The following is a 25,844-nucleotide window of genomic DNA, read 5'->3' on the forward strand; positions in this document are numbered from 1 at the left end:
CAGGTGTTACCTGCAAGGTCTCCGAATATACAAATCACCAAAAAAAAACAAAAAAAAACAGAGATAGAGAGGTAGAAACATAGAAAAGACAGCAACTGACCCGTTATATTAAAAACAGATAACATTTGTTCGCTGGTGGGGTAACGTGTAGCGTGACATGAACCCAAGATCCCGGTTGAGGCCGTCCTCATGGGTGCGGAACTTGGCTATCAATTTCTGCCCGACTGGGAGGGAACCCTCCTGTTTGGTGATTGTTTTGCGGTGTCCGTTCATCCAGTGTCCGTGTCCGTCCAGTACTTCCCCGGAGCAGAGAAACTACGCCATGTTCTCCGCAGCCTTCAACATGTCATCAATGACGACGAACACCTCGCTATGGCCATCCCCAAACCTCCACTACTCGCCTTTAAACAGCCACCCAACCTCAAACAGACCATTGTTCGCAGCAAATTACCTAGCTTTCAAGAGAACAGCGTCCACGCCACCACACAACCCTGCCACGGTAACCTCTGCAAGACATGCCAGATCATCGACACAGATACCACCAACACACGAGAGGACACCACCCACCAGGTGCATGGTTCATACTCCTGTGACTCGGCCAACGTTGTCTACCTCATACGTTGCAGGAAAGGATGCCCCAGAGCATGGTACATTGGCGAGACCATGCAGACGCTGCGACAACGGATGAACGGACACCGCGCAACAATCACCAAACAGGAGGGTTCCCTCCCAGTCGGGAAACACTTCAGCAGTCAAGGACATTCAGCCACCGACCTTCGGGTAAGCGTACTCCAAGGCGACCTTCGAGACACACGACAACGCAAAATCGTCGAGCAGAAATTGATAGCCAAGTTCCGCACCCATGAGGACGGCCTCAACCGGGATCTTGGGTTCATGTCACGCTACACGTTACCCCACCAGCGAACAAATGTTATCTGTTTTTAATATAACGGGTCAGTTGCTGTCTTTTCTACGTTTCTACCTCTCTATCTCTTTTTTTGGTTTTTTTTGGTGATTTGTATATTCGGAGACCTTGCAGGTAACACCTGTCTGTCTGCACACTGATTGCCTTGGCAACGGGCATTTGAAAAAACTGTCTGTAATCACCATGCATTGTTCTGTGAATTATAAATGCGATTTCATTTCGAGGATTTCATTTCCAACAACGTTCACCTGAGGAAGGAGGAAGCCTCCGAAAGCTTGTGAATTTAAAATAAAATTGCTGGACTATAACTTGGTGTTGTAAAATTGTTTACAATTGTCAACCCCAGTCCATCACCGGCATCTCCACATCATGTATCCCATTGTGGCATTTTTCAAAAGTAGTTGATATTTATGTAGGGGGGATTGTTGCAATATATTGATTTTATAATGCTGTCACCATTTTTACTGGAATTTAGACGTAGGTGATTACACTCTGTTCTGGCCACTCCTGTCTGCTAAGAAAACTTTAAATTCCTTAGAATTTATGAACCATCTGTAATGTAAAGAAATGACACATATTGAGTTACGTACTCTCAAAATTTCTTCAAATATGGGGTAGTTTGCGTAGGATAAATGAGGGAAGAGTAGTACGTTTAAACTAAAATTAGTCTTTTCAGCTGGCAGATGTGGAACAGGGTGCTCCAGAGTGAACCTGAGTGCATTGTTCTATGCTCATATAAGGTAAAATTTGCCTTTTATTCACAACAGAAGAACTTTGGATGCCAAGGTTTATCTTTTGTCACACCTTTGCAGGCGCAAGACCTGGTTTCTATTAATTTTTAATTACAGAAATATCTTCCCATTTGACTTAACTGGACTTGAATAGAATTTGAAATAATTACTTATGTGCTCTTTGAAGAGCTAAGTAGTGTTTCATTTCTTGTTGGAAACCATTACTTCTGTCTAAATTTTGAAGGACAATAAGCTTGTTTTTCTGTGCAGTACATATTGAGCACTGAGGTTGTAAATTTTGCCTGATGGAAATATAAGTTGCAGATGGTGTGTATAGGATTGCCATGGAGTGGATGGATACAGTTTTGAGATCACAATTCCCCTACAGTGCTGACTCTGTCTCTTACCAGTATTTTACTGAAGGGAGGACGGAAGGGATAGTTGTGCATTCCTTGCATTGACTGATTAAAAAACCTGTTCAGGAAATGTCATTCTTCTGTTTCTCCATGCTTTTCTTAGTATATCTGCTGCTTGAGAGCATGGTGCAGTGGACATTTCCATGATAATTGCATGGGTATGAACGGAGATGCTATCATCAGTTTAATTATGTAATTTACTCAAAGATGTAATAGAAAACATGTAGAAACCGAAAATACAATAAAGAATAGTCAACACGGATTTCAAAAGGGAAGATCACATTCGACCAACCTTATTGAATTCTTTGAAGAAGTAACAGAAAGGGTGGGCAAAGGTAACGCAGTAGATGTAATATATTTGGATTTTCAAAAGACCTTCGATAAAGTATCGCATAGAAGACTCATGACTAAGGTCAGAGCACATGGGGTCAAGGGCCCATTAGCAGAATGGATAGCAAGCCGGCTACAAAATAGAGACGGGGTTAAATATAGTTACTCAAACTGGCAAAAGGTGGGAAGTGGTGTTCCACAAGGATCGGTGCTGGGACCACCATTGTTTACCATTTACATAAACGATTTGGACTTGGGAATTGGAAGTACAATTTCAAAATTTACGCACAATACCAAATTGGGTGGTGTAATTAATCCCAAGGAGGACTGCAACAAAATACAGGAAGACATTAATAAACTTACAGAATGGGCATGTAATTGGCAAATGAATTTCAGTATAGACAAGTGTGAGGTATTACATTTTGGTAGAAAGAATAAGGGGGCCACATATTGCTTGGATAATAAGAGTCTAAATAGGGCAGAGGGATCTGGGAATACAGATATACAAATCACTTAAAGTAGCGACCCAGGTTAATAAGGCTATTTAAAATAAAGCAAACCATGCACTGGGATTCACTTCTAGAGGGATATAATTGAAAAGCAGAGAAGTTATGTTAAACTTGTATAGACCCTTGGTTAGAGCATACTTGGACTATTGTAAACAGTTCTGGTCTCCATATTATAAAAAGAATATAGAGGCATTGGAGAAGGTGCAAAAAAGATTCACTCGGATGATACCAGAACTGAGAGGTTATACCCATCTGGAAAGATTGAGCAGGCTGGGGCTCTTTTCTCTAGAAAAGAGAAGACTGAGGGGTGACCTGATAGAGGTCTTTAAGATTATGAAATGGTTTGATAGCGTAGACATAGAGAAGATATTTCCACTTTCGGGGGAGACCAGAACTAAGGGCTATAAATATAAGATAGTCACTAATAAATCCAGTAGGGAATTCAGGAGAAACTTCTTTAACCAGAGTGGTTAGAATCTGGAACTTATTATACTACAAGGAGTAGTTGAGGTGATGAGCATAGATGTATTTAAGGGGAAGCTAGATAATCACATGAGGGTGAAAGGGATAGAAGGATATGCTGATAGGGTTAGATGAAGTAGGGAAGGAGGAGGCTCACGTGGAGCATGGACCTGTTGGGCCGAATAGCCTGTTTCTGCTGTATGTTCTATGTAATTCACTTTGAACTGTCAACATTTTTGGGGAGAACAGACAAGTTAATGTTTCAGATGTAAGCCATGCCCTATGGTTCTGGAAGAGATGCTTATGCAAATATTTTTTAAACTCTCCATAATTTATCCTTTAAAAAAAATGTTATTGTAATGAGGGCACCACCAGCAAGCCAGTCTTCATTTCCCCTCTCTAGCTGCCATGAGGGCATTAAGGTTCAGCCACATAGTGTGGAATGGGAGTCAGATATAAGCCAGAGCAGTTTTATTTCCCAAAGTGAGATAGTTGGGTTTTTACAGCAATCCGGCAGCTTATATGGTCATTTTCTAGTCCACAATTTACTAGATTTTTTTTTGAATTCGGTTTCGCAATTTGCATATTTAAATTAATGAACTCTGGGTTGCTAGTCTAGTATCCTAACAACTGGGCTACCATTATTCAGATCAGAAAAGATCCCAATTCTGATCCCATGTCTCTGCTCAGTTAGCTAGTCTCATTTTCTAGGAATAGTATGGGTCGTACCGTATTGCTATGCTACTCGGGGTGGCAAACCCATAGTTTCTTCCCTTGATTGCTATCAAGTGATCCGTGCTACAAAGTTTATGAATGGATCAGGTGAACATACTTTGGTTTTGGTTTTGTTGCCACGTGATAGACTAGCCAACCAATGCTTACATGTGAAGAATAGTAGCTTGGATAAGGTATCCAGGAAAAATAGCTGCCTTTAGCAAAGATGAGAGATTTGGTAGAGAAGAACATTCCACTGAGCTTTCCATACATTATGATTATAGCTACAATGGAAATATGAAAATAAACATTTTATGAAACTGATTTTAGTTACGTAGAAATATTCAACTTTTTGCAAATCATGTTGGACTAACCTGTTGCTATGACCTCACATCACAGTCTGCTCATAATGGTTGATAGTGATTTACTGTCTTGCTGTGAATTGTTTGATGAAAGTGAGGACATTGAACTGAGGCTATTACCTTTAGTTTTATTTTGAAGGATCCCTGAGTATTTTGATCATGTCTGTGATTGTCACCATGAAAAAAAATTGGAAGCTTGGCCCAAAGATGCAAATTATTTAGGGAATACAAATGGTAGGTTTCTAATGCTATAAGAATTAAATGAATCCATAGTTAAAATACACAATATTATGCTCCTATGGTGTGTGCTGACCACAAAATGATATTAGCAAAAATGAAAGCGCCTAGAATTGGTAATAACCTTGTGACATGGGTTGGTAATTGGGAGGCAGAAGATAGAGATTGGGGGAAAAGGGAACATTCTCTGATTGGTGGGATATGAAAAGTGGTGGTCCCCAGGGATCTGTACTGGGGCCTCAGCCTTTCACTCTAAATAGTTAGATATAGATATATATATATATATCTCCCGGTTCCGAGAGGAGAAGCAGCCAGGGAAGCAGCGGTCACACTCCAGGTCCAATGAAGCTGCTCATTCGGACCCAGCATCGCATTCTGACTCGGATGTGAACAGTTCCACCTCTTCTGGGAAACAATCTCCAGCTTTTCCCACATCCTAACAGAGACCCAAATCTTGCTCGAAGTCAAGAAAAGGGCAACTCAAAGGCATCTGAATAACACTTTTTTAAAAAAGGAAGGGTCGAGAACCAGAGGACACAGATTTAAGGTGATTGGCAAAAGAACCAAAGGCGACATGAGGAAAAACTTTTTTACACAGCGAGTGGTTATGATCTGGAATGCACTGCCTGAAAGGGTGGTGGAGGCAGATTCAATCGTGGCTTTCAAAAGGGAATTGGATAAGTACTTGAAGGGAAAAAATTTGCAAGGCTATGGGAAAAGGGCGGAGGAGTGGGACTAACTGGATTGCTCTTGCAAAGAACCGGCACGGGCTCAACGGGCCAAATGGTGGCCTCCTGTGCTGTAACCATTCTATGATTCTAGAGTTGTGTCCACATTTGCAGATGACACTAAGCTATGAGGCACAGTAAGGTCTATAGATGGGAGAAGAAAGTTACAAAGGGACATAAACAGACTAAGTGAGTGGGCAAAATTATGGCAGATGGAGTTCAGTGTGGGGAAGTGTGAGGTCATACACTTTGGATCTGACAAAGACAAATCGGAATATTTTCTTAATGGTGAGAGACTAGGAGCTGTGGAGGAGCAAAGGGATTTAGGAGTCCATGTACAAAGATCACTAAAAGCTAGTGCATAGGTTCAGAAAGTAATCGAAAAGGCTAATATTGGCCTTTATCCCAAGGGGGCTGGAATATGTGTTAGAATATAAAAGTGAGGAAGTAATGCTTCAATTGTACAGAGCCTTGGTCAGACCCCATCTGGAGTACTGCGTTCACTGTTGGGCACCAAACTTCAGGAAGGATATATTGGCCTTGGAAGGGGTACAGCGCAATCACCAAAATGATATCAGGCCTTAAAGTGAGTAAAGCAAATCAGATATTGGGGGGTATTAAAATTAGATCAATATTGAGCCAAAATAGTGAGGTAATCCTGCCACTTTATGAATTATTAGTGTGGCCACATTTGGAATGCTGTGTACAGTTCTGGTTGTCACAATACAAAAAGGATATCGCAGCTATTGAAAGGATCTAGAAGAGAGCAACCAGAATGATTATGGGGATGGGGGGATTGGTTTATTAAGAGCGATTACGTAAGTTCTCACTGGAAAAGAGAAGGTTAAGAGGTGATCGATTGCTGGCTTTAGGATTCTAAAGGGACTAGATACAAAGAAAATATTTCTTCTGGTCGGTAATCCAGAACAAGGGGGCATAATAAATTTAGAGCTAGGCCATTTAGGATTGAAAAGTAGAAAGCACTTATTCACACAAAGGGTAGTGGAAATCTGGAAAGCCCCCCCCCCCTACCCCTTCCCGGCTGAGGATGCCGGATCAATTGAAATTTTCAAACCTGAGATTGATAGATTTCTGTTGGGTAAGGATATCAAGGGATGTGGAGCAAAGGCGGGTAGATGGAATCAAGGTACAGATCAGTCAGGATCTAAATGAAAGGCGGAACAGGCTTGAGGGGCTGAATGGTCTACTCCTGTTACTACATTCTTGTAACCAAGACAGTTGTAACAAAGCAGAAGAGCAGCAGAGAGCTGAGACACCAATAAACACCCCGTTACAACACTTTAAGATTATGTAGCAATTCAGATGATAGTTCCTCTGGGTAATCTTGACTGTTGTTAATCTTGTGTTTTTGCAAAAAAAAAGTTGCAGCACTATTGAAATTACTGGTCTTCCATTTTTTAGTTGTATTCATATTGAAAGAACTAGATTTTAAATATAATTTGCATGCTTGATAAGTCTCCATCTTTTGTAATAGCCTCTAGATATGTGTAATTTTATAGAGATTAGGATTATTAACTATAACTAACTACACCTGACAATAATGCGACTTCGTATCAGCTTTCCAGCACCAGTTACATTGAACGTTCTTTTTTTTTCCTTATACGCATGTGTATATGTGAACGACAGAATCCAAATACAGTCAAAGCCTGCTGTTTGACATATTTCCAAGAAAATAAAATAATCTAAAAATTGCTGGTTGCTGCCCATTCCCTTTCTCCAGAGCTGAATGCTTGCCAAATATGAACCACTAACTTCACAATTTTGCGAGTAGTGATTTAAAAATAATGTAAATGAAATGGGAGAAATTACAATCTTCAGATGACTTTAATTGTGCATTTTAAGTTATTTTAAGAGCATTTTGATGGCATCTGAGCTCTATAATATACTGAGTTGAGAGAATGCTTGCTCCGTTGCTTGTGGCCAAGTTACTGGCTCTCAGTTGCCTTGAGGAGACCCCATTTCTGTATGAATTTCTACTGTAGTTAATGCTATTTGTAATCTGTGTTGAAGGCGTTTCTAGCTTGTCACAATTAATGTATAAAAGGTAGCATTGCGATTTGGAGTCCTGATTCCAAAATGAAGGTTGTAACAATGTTGAGGGGAAGGAGTGAGTTCTCGTAAATAAAAATGTTTATAAAGCACAGTATTGAAACAGTATCTGCACATCAAATTACTGAAATTTGTTCATTTTTATTATGGATGTCATTCTTTTTAATGCTGTATTAGCAAGGGTCTGCAGCTTTCTATTTAATGTAAGTTTGACCACTGCTATCTAGATGCTGACATGAATGGCACAGCTTTTATTTTATACTAGTATTTGAGAAGTTTTGTAAGAAAATTATATCTCAAATGTAGTTACTAAAATAATTTGAAATGCTTGAAATTAATTATTTTCACCTTAATTTATTTCACACTCCTAGAACCTAAAATATTGTTTGTATTTTTTTTAGTAACATTTCTTTAGTGGCAGCGTGGTAGGGGCATTCTTCTTTGGGGCATCCTTTACACATTGCAGGAACGTAGTCAAGCCCGATCGCTTCTGGGAAACTATGTGCTAAGCATGACTTTTTTTTATTCTGATGTCATTTAAGCAGAATCGCACATGACCTCCTAAATTCCCAAGACCTATGAAATGGCATCACTTGGTTTTGACCATAGCCATTTTAAGTATCCCACCGTCAGGTTTTAATTTTGATGTTTGTAAAGTTACTGTGTGAAATACTCCTACCACCTTAAACATTGCTGTTTACATTTAGCAAATGTGTTTGGTTGCTCTACCTTGATAGCAAAAGTTGGAGTTCATCAGCAGAGACACACTTCTACATTCTGTAATAATTTGGTGTGAAAGGTGCCTGAATGAAGAAGAAAGATTGCTTTCCCTGTAGGGCTGTCTTCATTCTTTTAATGATAAAGGCATCTTTTACACCCTACAATCACTCCCGACCGTTTTCTTAGACCCTGCAATATAATTTTGGTTCGGTTAGGAATTTTATTGTGAAGTTGGTTTAGATTGGCTTCAGGTCAAAATGAAACTGGTACTATTCCTGTAATGTGTAAATGAGTCTAGCATTTGAAGAAGGAACAATGTGACTAATCTTTTTTTTTGTTAAACTCTTTCCTTTTCAACATACTGAGCAGGATGCACATTGTCATGATGTTGCAGCAGGGGAAACATTGTACAAAGTCTCTGTTCCTAGGCTCTCATAGTCAATCAATTTACACCATAAGGAAATCCAAGGATGAGAAAAGGCCATGTGGCCCATCAAGGTTTTGAGCATCTCTAAAGCATAAAATATAATTAGGTAACTGAGATATTGCAAATTACTTAGTGTCATAAAGGGAGCTCTCTGAACATTTCACACCAACATGTGAATTCAGAACCAGAGCAAGTTCAGGTAGCTCCCTTTAGAACCTAATTTTCATTTCAAGGCTGATCCCTAGTGTCACAGCTGATCCCTATTGTCTTCACAGCACTGAGTTATCAAGAAAGTCTAGGAAAACCTCTGACACCTCAACCTGGAAAGGAAATGAATGAGTGGGGAATGTGTTGCAGACTAAGTGGAATAGTAAAGGTAAATTGGGAGTATTATTTCAAGTTAAACCATGACTGCAGGGCAAGGGGAAATAGTTATGAGCTGGTAAAGATGATCAAGGTTGATGTTAGGAAGCAGCTCTTCACATACTAATATCTATCTGGAATGATTTTCCAGGTAGGATAGTGGAGGCAGACACCTTGGAACAATTCCTGAAATGGTGGTGGAAGCAGATTCAATAGAAACTTTCAAAGGAGAATTGGATATATACTTAAAAAGGAAAAATTTGCAGGGCTATGAGGAAAGAGCACAAGAGTAGGACTAATTGTTAGCTCTTGCAGAGAGCCGTCACAGGCACATTGGGCCTTCTGTGCTGTATGATTCTATGAATTCCAGATGCAGTGATGGGTGAGGGGAAAGAGGAATCTGTACGTTTCCGTGGAAGAGATAGCTGGGCAGAATGACTGTCCTCCGTGCCCCTCCCCAGCTCAGATATCTTTGTGATTATCATAGGTTCAGCACAGGAGGATGCCATTCAGCCCGAGCTATCCAATTAGTCTCATTCCCCATAGCCCTGCAAAATTTTTCCCTTCAGGTATTTATCCAATTCCCTCTTGAAAGTTACTACTGAATCTGCTTCCACCACCATTTCAGGCAGTGCATTCCAGACCATTACAACTTGCTACTTAAAAAGAATGGTTCCTCATGTCGCCTCTGGCTCATTTGCCGATCACCTTAAATCTGTGTCCTCTGGTTCTCGACCTGGCTGCCACTGGAGACAGTTTCTCATTGTTTACTCTGTTAAAACCGTTCATGATTTTGAACACCTCTATCAAATCTCCGCTTAACCTTCTCTGTTCTAAGGAGAACGACCTCAGCTTCTCCAATCTCTCCACATAACTGAAGTCCTTCATCCCTGGCACCATTCTGGTAAATCTCTTCTGCACCCTCTCGAAGGCCATGATATCCTACCTAAAATGTGGTGCCCAAAATTGAACATAATACTCCAGCTGAGGCCTAACCAGTGTTTTATTAAGGTTTAGCATAACTTCCTTGCTTTTGTACTCTATGCTTCTATTAACAAAGCCTATGATCCCATATGCTTTTTTAACAGCCTTCTCAACTTGTCCTGCCACCTTCAAAGATTTGTGTACGTGCACCCCCTTCAAAATTGTACCATTTGTCTGTCTGTTCCTGCACTCCCTTTAAAATTATACCATTAGTTTATATTGCCTCTCCTCATTTTTCCTACCAAAATGCATCACTTCACATTTGTCCGCGATAAATTTCATCTGCCAAGTGTCTGCCCATTTCACCAATCTGTCTATGTCCTCCTGAAGTCTGTTACTATCCTCCACATTGTTTACTACATTTCCGAGTTTCGTGACATCTGCAAACTTTGAAATTATATCCTCTCTACCCAAGTCCAGGTCGTTAATATATATCAAAAAGAGCAGTGTTCCTAATACTGACCCCTGGGGAACACCACTGTATACTTTCCTCCAGTCTGAGAAACAACCGTTCGCCACTGCTCTCTGCTTCTGACCCCTAGCCAATTTTGTATTCACACCGCCACTGTCCTTTTAATCCCATGGGCTTTAATTTTGCTAACAAGTCTATTATGTGGTATTATGTAGCATATCAATAAAACATCATTTCCCTCCAATAAAGATATATTGCTGATAAAACAATAAAAATACATTAATTAGTGTAACTCTGTGGCATCTATCAGAACTGGTTATGGGCATTACTGCATTGAAGTTGAGAGCTTTCACTTATAAATGCAATACATTTTTTAGCTTGTGAATGTGTTGTAAATAGCTCCTGAGTGGGATTTTCCTGCAGTGCGGTATTGGTTGCTGTAGATGAGATCTGTTTGAGCGAACTGGTGATTCATAAACATTTTTTTCCTTGATGCTTCTGGGACAAACTTTAAATGAATGCCTTATGGTATGCAGCGCTTTAGCTGTAAGAGTGCTTACCTTTCAAACTGAGAGGTTGTAAGCTTGAGAAAATTGTCTTGCTGCCTTTGTGTGTGAGGATGCTAGTCTATCTGATAATCATTGACTATCTTAATGTAATCATTTTTATCAGTGCTTCCCATAGATAATTTGCCTATAACTCATGATCCAATGCAGTTTAGTAATTTAGGGTACCCTGGAACTAACTGAGTACTGGAATTATTTATCTGGAGTTGGTTTACAGTTTGAGAAGTCTACCAAGTGCATACTCATCTGTTGCATATTGCAATGATCTTCCAAAAGCAGTGTGTCCAGGAGACCCACCACCCCCTTTTACCCCATGTTGATCCAGCCCCCGACCACTCAACTACCTCTCCTTGGCCTAATGTTTACTGACATCATCAATCTGTCCTTTTCCTCAATTGTAAACAATTTTACAGCACCAAGTTATAGTCCAACAATTTTATTTGAAATTCACAAGCTTTCGGAGGCTTCCTCCTTCCTCAGGTGAATGTTGTGGAAATGAAATCCTCGAACCCTTCGCATTTATAAATCACAGAACAATGCCTGGTGATTACAGGAAGTCTGTCCAACTGCCCGTTGCCACGGCAATCACAGTGTGCAGACAGAGAGGTGTTACCTAAAAGGCCACCGAATATACAAACCACCCAAAAAAAAGAGAAAGGCAGAAACATAGAAAAGACAGCAAATGACCCATTATATTAAAAACAGATAACATTTGTTCGCTGGTGGGGTTACGTGTAGCGTGACATGAACCCAAGATCCCGGTTGAGGCTGTCCTCATGGGTGCGGAACTTGGCTATCAATTTCTGCTCGACGATTTTGCGTTGTCGTGTGTCTCGAAGGCCGCCTTGGAGTACGCTTACCCGAAGGTCAGTGGCTGAATGTCCTTGACTGCTGAAGTGTTCCCCGACTGGGAGGGAACCCTCCTGTCTGGTGATTGTTGCATGGTATCCGTTCATCCGTTGTCACAGCGTCTGCATGGTCTCGCCAATGTACCATGCTCTGGGGCATCCTTTCCTGCAACGTATGAGGTAGACAACGTTGGCCGAGTCACAGGAGTATGAACCATGCACCTGGTGGGTGGTGTCCTCTTGTGTGATGGTGGTATCTGTGTCGATGATCTGGCATGTCTTGCAGAGGTTACCGTGGCAGGGTTGTGTGGTGTCGTGGACGCTGTTCTCCTGAAAGCTGGGTAATTTGCTGCGAATGATGGTTCGCAGCAAATTACCCAGCTTTCAGGAGAACAGCGTCCACGACACCACACAACCCTGCCACGGTAACCTCTGCAAGACATGCCAGATCATCGACACAGATACCACCATCACACAAGAGGACACCACCCACCAGGTGCATGGTTCATACTCCTGTGACTCGGCCAACGTTGTCTACCTCATACGTTGCAGGAAAGGATGCCCCGGAGCATGGTACATTGGCGAGACCATGCAGACGCTGCGACAACGGATGAACGGACACCACGCAACAATCGCCAGACAGGAGGGTTCCCTCCCAGTCGGGGAATACTTCAGCAGTCAAAGACATTCAGCCACCGACCTTCGGGTAAGCGTACTCCAAGGTGGCCTTCGAGACACACGACAACGCAAAATCGTCGAGCAGAAATTGATAGCCAAGTTCCGCACCCATGAGGACGGCCTCAACCAGGATCTTGGGTTCATGTCACGCTACACGTAACCCCACCAGCGAACAAATGTTATCTGTTTTTAATATAACGGGTCATTTGCTGTCTTTTCTATGTTTCTGCCTTTCTCTTTTTTTTGGTGGTTTGTATATTCGGTGGCCTTTTAGGTAACACCTTTCTGTCTGCACACTGTGATTGCCGTGGCAACGGGCAGTTGGAAAGACTATCTGTAATCACCAGGCATTGTTCTGTGATTTATAAATGCGAAGGGTTCGAGGATTTCATTTCCACAACATTCATCTGAGGAAGGAGGAAGCCTCCGAAAGCTTGTGAATTTCAAATAAAATTGTTGGACTGTAACTTGGTGTTGTAAAATTGTTTATAATTGTCAACCCCAGTCCATCACCGGCATCTCCACATCCTTTTCCTCAGGCATCCCTTCAAAACTGCTGCCATAGCTGCCTCCTTTAAAGGCATACAAAACGTACGAGCATATGAAAAAGGCGGACTGAAAAAGATCGGATGATCCATTGAGCTTGTCCCATACAGTCGTGCTGCTACTAAGCACCATGATCCTCAATGCTCCCCACTCACCAGCAGCCATGTAGTCTCCTGGGAGAGGCAAAAAAACAGATTTAAAAAAAACCCCACATCTAATTCAGGAAGAAAAGAATTGTCCAAAATTTCTCTCCGACTCTTGAATGCAATCAAAAAGGAGTTCCAAGAACTAACACTGACCACGAGGTATATCATCTAACATCCCATCTGCCCTTTGTACACAGTGATAACAGCCTCCTGCAGGAACTTGTCCAGCTCCCCTTTGAATGTTTGCACTCGCTGCGCGAGCTGGCAATTTATTCCAAAGATCTGTGACCCTCTGCGATAAGAAAAACCTCCTGACATCTAACCTAGTTCTATGCTTACATAACTTGTATGCATGTCACCTAATTCAAATAATCTATCCAGATGACACTGTTTCCACTGGCAAGAGGGTCGGAAATCAGAAGACACAGATTTAACATAATTGACAAAAATCCATTGGGGGGAACGAGGAGAAATTTTTTTACGCGGTGAGTTGTTATGATCTGGAATGCAGTACCTGAAAACGTTGTGGAAGCAGATTCGATAGTAACTTTCAAAAGGGAATTAGATATTTACTTGAAAAAGAGAAATTTACAGGGCTATGGGGAAAGAGCAGGGGAGTGTGACTAATTGGATAGCTCTTTCAAAGAGTCGGCACAGACACGATGGACCAAATGGCCTCCTTCTGTGCTGTATGATTCTGTGATGCAGTCTAGTCCCTTCTTTAATTAAATTTGTTTGATCAAATCATCCTGAAGTCTACGTTTTTCTAGTGTTAAAAAGACCCAACTCTGAGCACATAATAACTAAGGATTTTAAAACTAGGTATTAATCTAGTGGCCCACTTTTTTCATTCATTCTCGGGATGTGGGTGTCGCTGGAAAAGTCAGCATTTATTGCCCATCCCTAGTTGCCCTTGAGAAGGTGAACCTCTACCAGGGTGTCTCTACCATCATTTGAGGGGACCAGAACTGAATACAGTATTCTAGATAAGGTCTTGTACAAAGACACTGGTGCTCTTGGTTTTATATTGGATTATCCTGGCTATACATCCTAATACTCTATTTGGTTTTGCTATAGCCTCTAAGCACTGGTTGTGAACCGTTAGAGACTCATGCACTATATCACCTAGATCTCTTTCTCTTGATCTCTCCGTCCTCTTTACTACTATGCTATCTCTAACTTCCCCTTCTCTAAGATTTTCAAATGTACCATTGCCGCTGAACACTCCCTGCTTGAATCACTTTCATTTGGTGCAGCTCAAAATCACCAGTGATATCCTGCGACATAATGCCTTATCCTTCTTCGTCCATCCTTTTCTGAAAGACTTGCATTTATATAGCGCCTTTCACGACCTCATGACGTCCCAAAGTGCTTTACAATCAATGAAGTACTTTTGAAGTGTAGTCACTGTTCTAATGTAGGAATGTTCTTCTGCTCTGCCTCTGTGGCACAGCCATTTTAATGATTCTATTCTATTTCTTGTCCTGATATAATCGGCACATCTTTTCCAATAGCTTCTCCTCCTGTGCCCACACCATCACTTCCAGCAAGGCTGTGAAGGGCTCCATCCTTGACCACCTACCATTTATTAAAGTGGTCTCTAATGATCCAGGGTAGCATTCTGGCCCTTAAACAATTTTGTCTGATTTGAGTCCCTCCTCTTAATGTAAGTTTTGTGTTATTGGCCATTTGTGTTCACGTAAATGACTCGAATGTGCAGTTAGAGTATTGTCAATACTGTTAACCCGTCTTGCAGTCCAGCACTTGCATGCCAAACTAAGTGCCAAGTCTGTTTCTACTGCTGACCTCATTCAGCTTGAATATCATCAGGTAATTTTTTAAAATGGACGCGATGAGGCTTGGTTCCACTTGACTTGCTGTCTGTATAGGGGACAAAGATCTGTTCCCACTCGCCCTATCTTGAAGCCTGGTCTCTTTCCATAGTGTTTACTCAATTGGTAAATACCGTTTAAAAAATCAGACCCATTTGTGTTCATTTGTTGCAGAAACATTTTATATTCTTAGAGAAAACTGTCTGACACAACTTGTAAATTAATCTTTGAACTGGATCCTTATGACAGTTCCCTCTGATTTATTTGTGAGAAGATTTTTTATTTATTTGATTTTAATTTGGGCTTTCATTACACATTTTAAGTATATATAATTTTAACACTCACCTGGATAGAATCTTTTTAAACTAAAGTTCATGCATCGGCAGCTGGGATCAAGTGGATCCCTTGAAGAGTATAGAGATTGCCGGAGTAGAGTTAAGAGAGAAATCAGGAGGGCAAAAAGGGGACATGAGATTGCTTTGGCAGATAAGGCAAAGGAGAATCCAAAGAGCTTCTACAAATACATAAAAGGCAAAAGAGTAACTAGGGAGAGAGTATGGCCTCTTAAGGATCAACAAGGTCATCTATGTGCGGAACCACAAGAGATGGGTGAGATCCTGAATGAATATTTCACGTCGGTATTTACGGTTGAGAAAGGCATGGATGTTAGGGAACTTGGGGAAATAAATAGTGATGTCTTGAGGAGTGTACATATTACAGAGAGGGAGGTGCTGGAAGTCTTAACGCGCATCAAGGTAGATAAATCTCCGGGACCTGATGAAATGTATCCCAGGACGTTATGAGAGGTTCGGGAGGAAATTGCGGGTCCCCTAGCAGAGATATTTGAATCATCCACCGCTACAGGTGAGGTGCCTGAAGATTGGAGGGTAGCAAATGTTGTGCCTTTGTTTAAGAAGGGCGGCAGGGAAAAGCCTGGGAACTACAGACCGGTGAGCCTGACATCTGTAGTGGGTAAGTTGTTAGAGGGTATTCTGAGAGACAGGATCTACAGGCATTTGGAGAGGCAGGGACTAATTAGGAACAGTCAGCATGGTTTTGTGAGTGGAAAATCATGTCTCACGAATTTGATTGAGTTTTTTGAAGGGGTAACCAAGAAGATAGATGAGGGCTGTGCAGTAGACGTGGTCTACATGGACTTTAGCAAAGCCTTTGACAAGGTACCGCATGGTAGGTTGTTACATAAGGTTAAATCTCACGGGATCCAAGGTGAGAAAGCCAATTGGATACAAAATTGGTTTGACGACAGAAGACAGAGGGTGGTTGTAGAGGGTTGTTTTTCAGACTGGAGGCCTGTGACCAGCGGTGTGCCTCAGGGATCGGTGCTGGGTCCGCTGTTATTTGTTATTTATATTAATGATTTGGATGAGAATTTAGGAGGTATGGTTAGTAAGTTTGCAGATGACACCAAGATTGGTGGCATTGTGGACAGTGAAGAAGGTTATCTAGAATTGCAACGGGATCTTGATAAATTGGACCAGTGGGCCGATGAATGGCAGATGGAGTTTAATTTAGATAAATGTGAGGTGATGCATTTTGGTAGATCGAATCGAGCCAGGACCTACCCCGTTAATGGTCGGACATTGGGGAGAGTTATAGAACAAAGAGATCTCGGAGTACAGGTTCATAGCTCCTTGAAAGTGGAGTCACAGGTGGATAGGGTGGTGAAGAAGGCATTCGGCATGCTTGGTTTCATTGGTCAGAACATTGAATACAGGAGTTGGGATGTCTTGTTGAAGTTGTACAAGACATTAGTTAGGCCACACTTGGAATACTGTGTACAGTTCTGGTCACCCTATTATAGAAAGGATATTATTAAACTAGAAAGAGTGCAGAAAAGATTTACTAGGATGCTACCGGGACTTGATGGTTTGACTTATAGGGAGAGGTTAGATAGACTGGGACTTTTTTCCCTGGAGAGTAGGAGGTTAAGGGGTGATCTTATAGAAGTCTATAAAATAATGAGGGGCATAGATAAGGTAGATAGTCAAAATCTTTTCCCAAAGGTAGGGGAGTCTATAACGAGGGGGCACAGATTTAAGGTGAGAGGGGAGAGATACAAAAGGGTCCAGAGGGGCAATTTTTTCACTCAAAGGGTGGTGAGTGTCTGGAACGAGCTGCCAGAGGCAGTAGTAGAGGCGGGTACAATTTTGTCTTTTAAAAAGCATTTGGACAGTTACATGGGTAAGATGGGTATAGAGGGATATGGGCCAAGTGCAGGCAATTGGGACTAGCTTAGTGGTATAAACTGGGCGACATGGACATGTTGGGCCGAAGGGCCTGTTTCCATGTTGTAACTTCTATGATTCTATGATTCATGAGATCACGGTGATTTTTTTTTAACATGTATTTGTTCTCTGGATGTGGGGGATGCTGGCAAGACCAAATATATCACCCTAACAAGGTGATGGTGGGTCGTCTTCTTGAACAGCTGCATACACTTTCCACCACCGTCCAGTCGTCGTGGTGGCAGTGTGGCCCTTGTCACCACCTTGGTCTCTCCTCCTACTCCTCTAGCACCTTCTCCTTTGAACACCTCACCTTATTTCACTTCCCTCGCCTCTCCTTTAAAGTCTTCATTCTCTACTGCCATCCAAGCCCTTTCCTTAGTTTAACAAGGACATATCCTCCCTCAGCCTCCATACTGATTGACATCATTGAGGATGAGGAGTTAATCTCAATCTCCTCACCTTGTCCTTTCTCCTCTAATTTCGCTACCCTCTTGTTCTCCCTTATCCTCTCCCTTCATACAAGCTCTATTATTTTTTCACATTCACCCCCTTGACTGTGTCATCTAACATGGCCTCTCTACTCGCATTGTCTCAAATACAGATAAGGCCATCTTTGACCACTTCATTGTATCCCTCACCATCTACATCACCTACCCACATCCAACCCCAATTCCTTCTGTCCATTCCTAGATAAAACTCTTCCCCCGTCACTTACTCTTGCTCTTTCAAACTTCCAACACTCTAGCCTTTGGCCCTCCATATGCCATGATATTTCTGCAGCTGTTGAACTGCTCAACCACTCTCTGACCTCCACCTTTTATACCCATGTCTCCAGTAAATCCTTACTCTCTCTTCATCCTGGTCATTCCCCCTATTATGACCCTCATCTTTGCTCCCTCAAGTTCAGGGGCGTATCTGGTGTACGACTTTAATCATCCATCGCCAGATCTGGCTGGATCACATCAAGCACTATCAAGCCTTGTTCTCCGCCAAAACCGTTTACTACTCCAGGATCATCCTGGAGAGCAAAGATAACCCGTGACTCTATTTCACCACTGCAAACCATCTCCTTAAACCTGCCTGCCCTGCCCTCCATCCTCACCTCAAAGATTGATGCATTATCTCTCCTTGTTCTTCTCTAGCTTCCTGCAGCCTTTGACTTGGTCGACCACACCAATCCCTGGCCTCTGTTGTCCATCTCCGTGGGACTGCCCTCCCTTGGTTCCATACATACCTATCCAATTGTAGCCAGAGCATCACCCACAATGGCTTCTCTTCCCACCTCCATACCATTACCTCTAGAGTCAAGGGTCTATCCTTCACCCATCCTCTTCCTCTTTTACATGTTGCCCCGTGGCAACGTTATCCAAAGACACATGGTCAGTTTCCATATGTATACTGACAACACCCACCTCTCACTGAAGAGGTGATTAAAGTAGTGGACAGGGGAATATAAATGGCTGTTATTTATATGGACTTCCAGAAGGCATTTGATAAAGTCCCACAAAAGAGACTGTTAGCTAAGATAGAAGCCCATGGAATCGAGGGGAAAGTACGGACTTGGTTAGGAAGTTGGCTGAGCAAAAGGCGACAGAGAGTAGGGATAATGGGTAGGTACTCACATTGGCAGGATGTGACTAGTGGAATCCCACAGGGATCTGTCATGGGGCCTCAATTATTCACAATATTTATTAACGACTTAGATGAAGGCATAGAAAGTCTCATATCTAAGTTTGCCGATGACACAAAGATTGGTGGCATTGTAAGCAGTGTAGATGAAAACATAAAAATACAAAGCGATATTGATAGATTAGGTGAATGGGCAAAACTGTGGCAAATGGAATTCACTGTATACAAATGTGAGGTCATCCACTTTGGATCAAAAAAGGATAGAACAGGGTACTTTCTAAATGGTAAAAAGTTAAAAACAGTGGATGTCCAAAGGGACTTAGGGGTTGAGGTACATAGATCATTGAAGTGTCATGAACAGGTGCAGAAAATAATCAAGAAGGCTAATGGGATGCTGGCCTTTATATCTAGAAGACTAGAGTACAAGGGGGCAGAAGTTATGCTGCAGCTATACAAAACCCTGGTTAGACTGCACCTGGAGTACTGTGAGCAGTTCTGGGCACCGCACCTTCGGAAGGACATATTGGCCTTGAAGGGAGTGCAGCGTAGGTTTACTAGAATGATACCCGGACTTCAAGGGTTAAGTTACGAGGAGCGATTACACAAATTGGGGTTGTATTCTCTAGAGTTTCAAAGGTTAAGGGGTGATCTGATCGAAGTTTATAAGATATTAAGGAGAAAAGATAGGGTGAATAAAGAGAAACTATTTCCGCTGGTTGGGGATTTTAGGAGTAGGGGGCACAGTCTAAAAATTAGAGCCAGACCTTTCAGGAGTGAGATTAGAAAACATTTCTACACACAAAGGGTGGTAGAAGTTTGGAACTCTCTTCTGCAAACGGCAATTGATACTAGCTCAATTGCTAATTTTAAATCTGAGATAGATTGCTTTTTGGCAACCAAAGGTATTGAGGGATACGGGCCAAAGGCAGGTATATGGAGTTCGATCACAGATCAGCCATGATCTTATCAAATGGCGGAGCAGGCACGAGGGGCTGAATGGCCTACTCCTGTTCCTATGTTCCCTTGACCCCTCCACTGCCTCTGTAATGTCAAACTGCTTGTCCAACATCAGTCCTGAATGAGCTACAATTTCCTCTAGTTAAACATTGGGAATCGTCTTTGGCCTCAGACACAACTCTGTACCCTTGCCACTGATTCCATCCCCCTCCCTAGCCACTGTCTTGGGAAGTCTGCCCCTGCCTTAGCCCAACTGCTGCCAAAACCCTTCCCCATGCCTTTGTGACCTCCAGACTCTACTATTCCAATGCTCTCCTAACCGGCCTCCCGTGCTCCACCCTCTATAAACTTCAGTTTACCAAATCTCTGCTGCCTGTACCCTATCACGCACAAATCCCCCATCACCCCTGACCTATATTGTCTCCTGGTCCCCACAATGCTTCAAGTTTAAAATTCTTATCCTCATGTTCGAATCCGTTCATGGCTTTGTCCCTCCCTGTCTCTGTAACCTCCTTCAGCCCGACAACCTTTGAGAACTCTGTTTCTCTAACTCTGACCTCTTGTGCATCCCCAACTTCCTTTGCCCCATCATTGTTGGCCATGTCTTCAGCTGTCTAGGCTCCAAGCTCTGAAATTGCCTCCCTAAAACCTTTCCGCCCTCATTCCCTCTCCAAGCTCAACTTGTCCATGAGACCCACCTCTTGCTGCATTGACCCAATTCTGACTAAATTGCTGACCAACCAACTTCCCTTCCTGGCCCCTATGCTAACTGACATTGTAAATGGTTCCTTCTCCTTTGGCACAGTTCTCTTCCCCCTCAAAAGTGTTTTTCCATATGAACGTACGAGCTAAGAGCAGGAGTAGGCCATTCGGCCCCTCGAGCCTGCTCTGCTATTTGATAAGATCATGGCTGATCTGATTGTGTCCTCAACCCTACTTTCCCTGTCTACCTACTATAATCTTTGACTCTCTCTTGTTAATCAGGAATCTATCTAACTCAGCCTTAAAAATATTCAATGACCCTGCCTCTACCGCTCTCTGGCGAAGGGAGTTCCACAGACTCACAACCCTCTGAGAGAAAAAAAATTCTCCTCATCTCCGTTTTAAATGGGAGACCCCTTGTTTTTAAACTGTGGCCCATAGTTCTAGTCTCTCCCACAAGGGGAAACATCCCCATAGCATCTACCCCTTCTAGTCCCCTCAGGATCTTGTATGTTTAAATAAGATCGCCTCTCATTCTTCTAAACTCCAGTGTATACAGGCCCAACTTGTCCAATCTTTCCTCATAAGATATCCCCCTCATCCCAAGAATCAGTTGAGTGAACCTTCTCTGAACCGCCTCCAAACCAATTATGTCCTTTCTTAAATAAGGAGACCAAAACTGCACAGTATTCTAGATGTGGTCTCACCAATGCCCTGTACAATTGTAGCAAAACATCTCTACTTTTATGTTCCCGATGGCTGGTGAGTCCAAAACCATGGGTCACAGTCTCAGGATACGGGGTATGCCATTTAGAACCGAGATGAGGAGAAATTTCTTCACTGAGGGTGGTGAACCTGTGGAATTCTCTACCACAGAAGGCAGTGGAGGCCAAGTTATTAGATGTATTCAAGAAGGAGATAGATATATTTCTTAATGCTAAAGGGATCAAGGGATATGGGGAAAAAGCAGGAACAAGGTACTGAGTTAGACGATCAGCCATGATCATTTTGAATGGTGGAGCAGGCCCGAAGGGCCGAATGGCCTACTCTTGCTCCTATTTTCGATATTTCCATATTCCATTCCCCTTGCAATAAATGACAGAAGTGTCGAGGATGGATTTTTATCACCCCTCTCCCCCCCCCCCCCCCCCAAAAACCCATCCTCGACCCTTCTGTCCTTGAAAACCTCCAATCTCCCTTTCCTCTTAAGTCCTTGATCCTATTTGTTGCTTCCCAAATCTGTGCCCATCTTTCTTGTAACTCCATGTTTGAATCTCCAGTCAGGTGTCTGTCCCTGCCATAGGACTGAAACAGCCCTAATCAAAGACACAAATGATTACCTCTGTGCCTCTCTGACCTCATCCTCCTCGACCTCTCTGCTGCTTTGGACACGCTCAACTACATCATCCTCTTCCAATGCCTCTCCTCTGTTGTCCATCTCACTGGGACTGCCCTTGCATGGTTCCACTCTTGGAAATGTAGAAAAACTTACGGCATAGAAGGAGGCCATTCAGCCCATCGTGTCGGTGCCGATCGATAAAGAGCTACCCAGCCAAATCCCACTTTCCAGCACTTGGCCTGTAGCCTTGTAAGTTATGGCACTTCAGGTGCATATCCAAGTACTTTTTAAATGTGATGAGGGTTTCTGCCTCTACCACCCTTTCAGGCAGCGAGTTTTAGATCCCTACCACCCTGTGGGTGAAAACATTTTTCCTCAGCTCCCCTCTAATCCTTCTACCAATTACTTCAAATTTATGCCCCCTGGTTATTGACCTCTTTGCTAAGGGAAATAGGTCCTTCCTGTCCACTCTATCTAGGCCCTTCATAATTTTATACACCTCAATTAAATCACCCCTCAGCCTCCTCTGTTCCAAAGAGAACGACCCCAGCCTATCCAATCTTTCCTCATAGCTAAAGTTGTCCAATCCTGACAACATCCTCATAAATCTCCTCTGTACCCTCTCTAGTGCAATCACACATTTCCTGTAATGTACGCAGTACTCAAGCTGTGGCCTAACTCGTGTTTTATACAGTTCTAGCATAACCTCCCTGCTCTTATATTCTATACCTTGGCTAATAAAGGAAAGTATCCCGTATGCCTTCTTACCTACCTGTCGTGCTACCTTCAGGATCTGTGGATATGCACTCCAAGGTCCCTCTGTTCCTCTACACCTCTCAGTATTCTCCCATTTATTGTGTATTCTCTTGCCTTGTTTGACCTTCCCAAATGCATTACCTCACACTTCTCTGGATTAAATTCCATTTGCCACTTTTCTGCCCACCCCATCCAGTCCATTGATATCTTCCTGCAGTCTACAGCTTTCCTCCTCACTATCAACCACACGGCCAATTTTTGTATCATCTGCAAACTTCTTAATCACGCCCCCTACATTTAAGTCTAAATCATCGATATATACCACAAAAAGCAAGGGATCTAATACTGAGCCCTGTGGAACCCCACTGGAAACAGCCTTCCAGTCACAAAAACACCCGTCGACCATTACCCTTTGCTTCCTGCCTCTGAGCCAATTTTGAACCCAATTTGTCACTTTCCCTTGGATCCCATGAGCTTTTACTTTTTTGACCAGTGTGCCATATGGACCTTGTCAAAAGCCTTGCTAAAATCCACATACATCAAACACACTACTCTCATCGACCCTCTTTGTTACCTCAAAAAATTCAGTCAAGTTAGTCAGACACGACCTTCCCTTAACAAATCCACATTGACTGTCCTTGATTAATCCGTGCCTTTCTAAATGATTTAATACTGTCCCTCAAAATTGATTCCAATAATTTGTCCAGCACAGAGATGAATACCTATTCATTCGTGCAATGGCTTTTCATCTCTTCCCATACTTATTTCTGGAGTCCTCCAAGGATCTGCCTTTGGTCCCCTCCTCTTCCTCATCTACACAATCCCTTTTGATGGCATCATCCAAAGAAATGAGTTCAGATTCCACATGAATGCTAAAACCCTCATCTGTGCGTTTGCCTCCTCCCAGCTCTACCTCTCCACCACCTGTCTTGACCCCTCAACTGCCTTGTGCTGTCAGACTGCTTGTCTGTCATCCAGTCTGGGATGAGCCTCGATTTTCTTCAGTTAAACATTGGGACAGCCGAAGTATCGTCTTTGATTCCCGCCATAAATTCTGTACCCATGTTACTGATTCCATCCTTCTCCCTGGTCACTTTTTTTAGATTGAACTAGTCTGTTTGCAATCTTGATGTACTATTCATTCCTGAGATAAGCTTTCAATCCGATATCCTCTCTATTAAAAAGACTACTTGCACCTCCCTAATATTGCCCGCCTCTGTCATTGCCTTGGCCTATTTGGTGCTGAAACCCTCATCTGTGCCTTTGCCTACTCCAGGCTGAACTATTCAAATGCTCTCCTGGCTGGCCATCCATCCTCCATAAACTTAAGCTCCTCCAAAACTCTGCTGCCTGTATCCTATCTCACAAAGTCCCCCATTGATCCACTCTCTGATTACTGACCTACATTGGCTCCTGGTCCCCCTACGCCTCAAATTTAAAATTCTCATCCCTTCATGACTTCACCCCTCCCCATCTCTGTAACCTCCTCCAGCCCTACAAACACCACCCCCCTCCCCCGCCCCCCCCCCCCCGGTTCACTGCGTTCTTCTAATGCAGGCTTCTTGTGCAACCCCCTCCCTTCGCCCACTGATGTCAGCCATGCCTTCAGCCATTAAGTGCTATGCTTTGGAATTCCCTCCCTAAACCTCTCCACCTCCCTCCTCTTTTAAGACCCTCCTTAAAACCATCTTTTTGACCAAACTTTTGGTCATCTCCGAATATCTCCGTTGACTCGGATTCCATTTTTGTTTGATTACGCTCCTGTGAAGTGCCTTGGGATGCTTTTCTATGTTGAAGGTGATGTTTAAATATTGTTTTTTGAATACGGGTATCATGTTTGCTTGTTACCAATCTAGAAGGAATCTCCCTAGTACTTATTAGCTCCCGTGACACTACAGAATACATCCAATCTACAGAATACATCCAGTCAAACAAATTGAGCTTTCCTTTCGTTAGGATTCTCCAAACTTTGATTTTGCACATTTTAGGACCTCACAATTGGTGATGTAGTCTTGCCAGTTGATGTGCATAATATATCTGAGGTGGTTCAGGTGAAACTTAATTTGAGTTCTTTAATGTGACAGGTAGTACAATCATAGGAGAGAGATATGTGATAGACTTTGAATTTAGTGTGCGACTTGATAGTGTATTGGTTATGTTATTGGACTCATAATCCAGAGGCCTGGACTAATAACCCAAAGAACATGAGTTCAAATCCCACGATGACAGTTTGTGAATTTGAATTCAGTTTTTAAATCTGGAAATGTAAAGCTGGCACCAGTAAAAATGACCGTGAAGCAGTCGGATTGTCTTAAAAACCAAACTGGTTTACTAATGTCGCGGGGGAAGGAAATCTGCCATTGTTCACCAGTCTGATCTATATGTGACTCCAGTCAACTTGGTCGACTCTTAACTGCTCTCTGAACTGACCTAGCAAACCACTCAGTTGTATCAAACTGCTCTGCAGTGGTTTGATACAACTGATCATGGCCCACTGGTACCTTCTCAAGGCAAGTAGGGATAGGCAAGAAATGCCAGCTTGCCAGTGATGCCCACATCCCAAGAGTAAATAAAAATATGACACAAAAGTTCAGACTAAAGGAATAAGAAATAGCTGATAAACTTTCCTATTTATGTAAGTAGTGAATTCAGTGTTGGAACTGCTCCTTTCTGTTTTGCATAAAGTGTCCTTTAGTCATTTGCTGTGCTGAAAATTTCTTGTTTTGAAACAGTTAAGAATGAAACCCTTGTGTTCAATGTCAAACTATCAACATTCTGACCTGCAGTTTTATAAGAAACTGTTATTTAGAATCACAATTAACTGGAAAGTAGGATTTTTTAAGTTCTTGAATGTGCAATCTTTTACAGCGAGAGCAGTGACTTAAGGCTATGGTTAAACTGGTGAGAAGAACAGAAAACTGTGGGGTAAAGGGACGGGTTGGAAATGGCAAAGTGAAGGGTAGAATTACTGGTCTATGCCAGCGTTTAAGCTCCACACGAGTCTCCTCCCACCCCTCTACATCTGACCCTATCAACTTAACTGTCTTCCCTCCTCCTCCTCCTCCTCCTCCTCCTCCAGATTTTCTTTTAACTCCACTCAATGAAATTGTAGTCTGTCAAACAAAAGTTTGAATTGCGATCTCTGTACTTAAAACTAGCAGTGTTTCTTCAATTTGTTTTTCTCTTGAAAAACCACAAACCATTAT

The 25,844-nt window shown here is 42.5% G+C and overlaps 1 protein-coding gene across 3 annotated transcripts in view; it reads left to right on the forward strand.

Moving 5' to 3' along the window:
• Positions 1-25,844, forward strand: part of ark2n (arkadia (rnf111) N-terminal like PKA signaling regulator 2n) — a 129,820-nt gene that overhangs the window by 33,493 nt on the left and 70,483 nt on the right. The gene's annotated exons all lie outside the window — the stretch shown is intronic.

Source organism: Heptranchias perlo, chromosome 1 (genome assembly GCF_035084215.1).
Source record: "Heptranchias perlo isolate sHepPer1 chromosome 1, sHepPer1.hap1, whole genome shotgun sequence".
Classification (NCBI taxonomy): Eukaryota; Metazoa; Chordata; class Chondrichthyes; order Hexanchiformes; family Hexanchidae; genus Heptranchias; species Heptranchias perlo.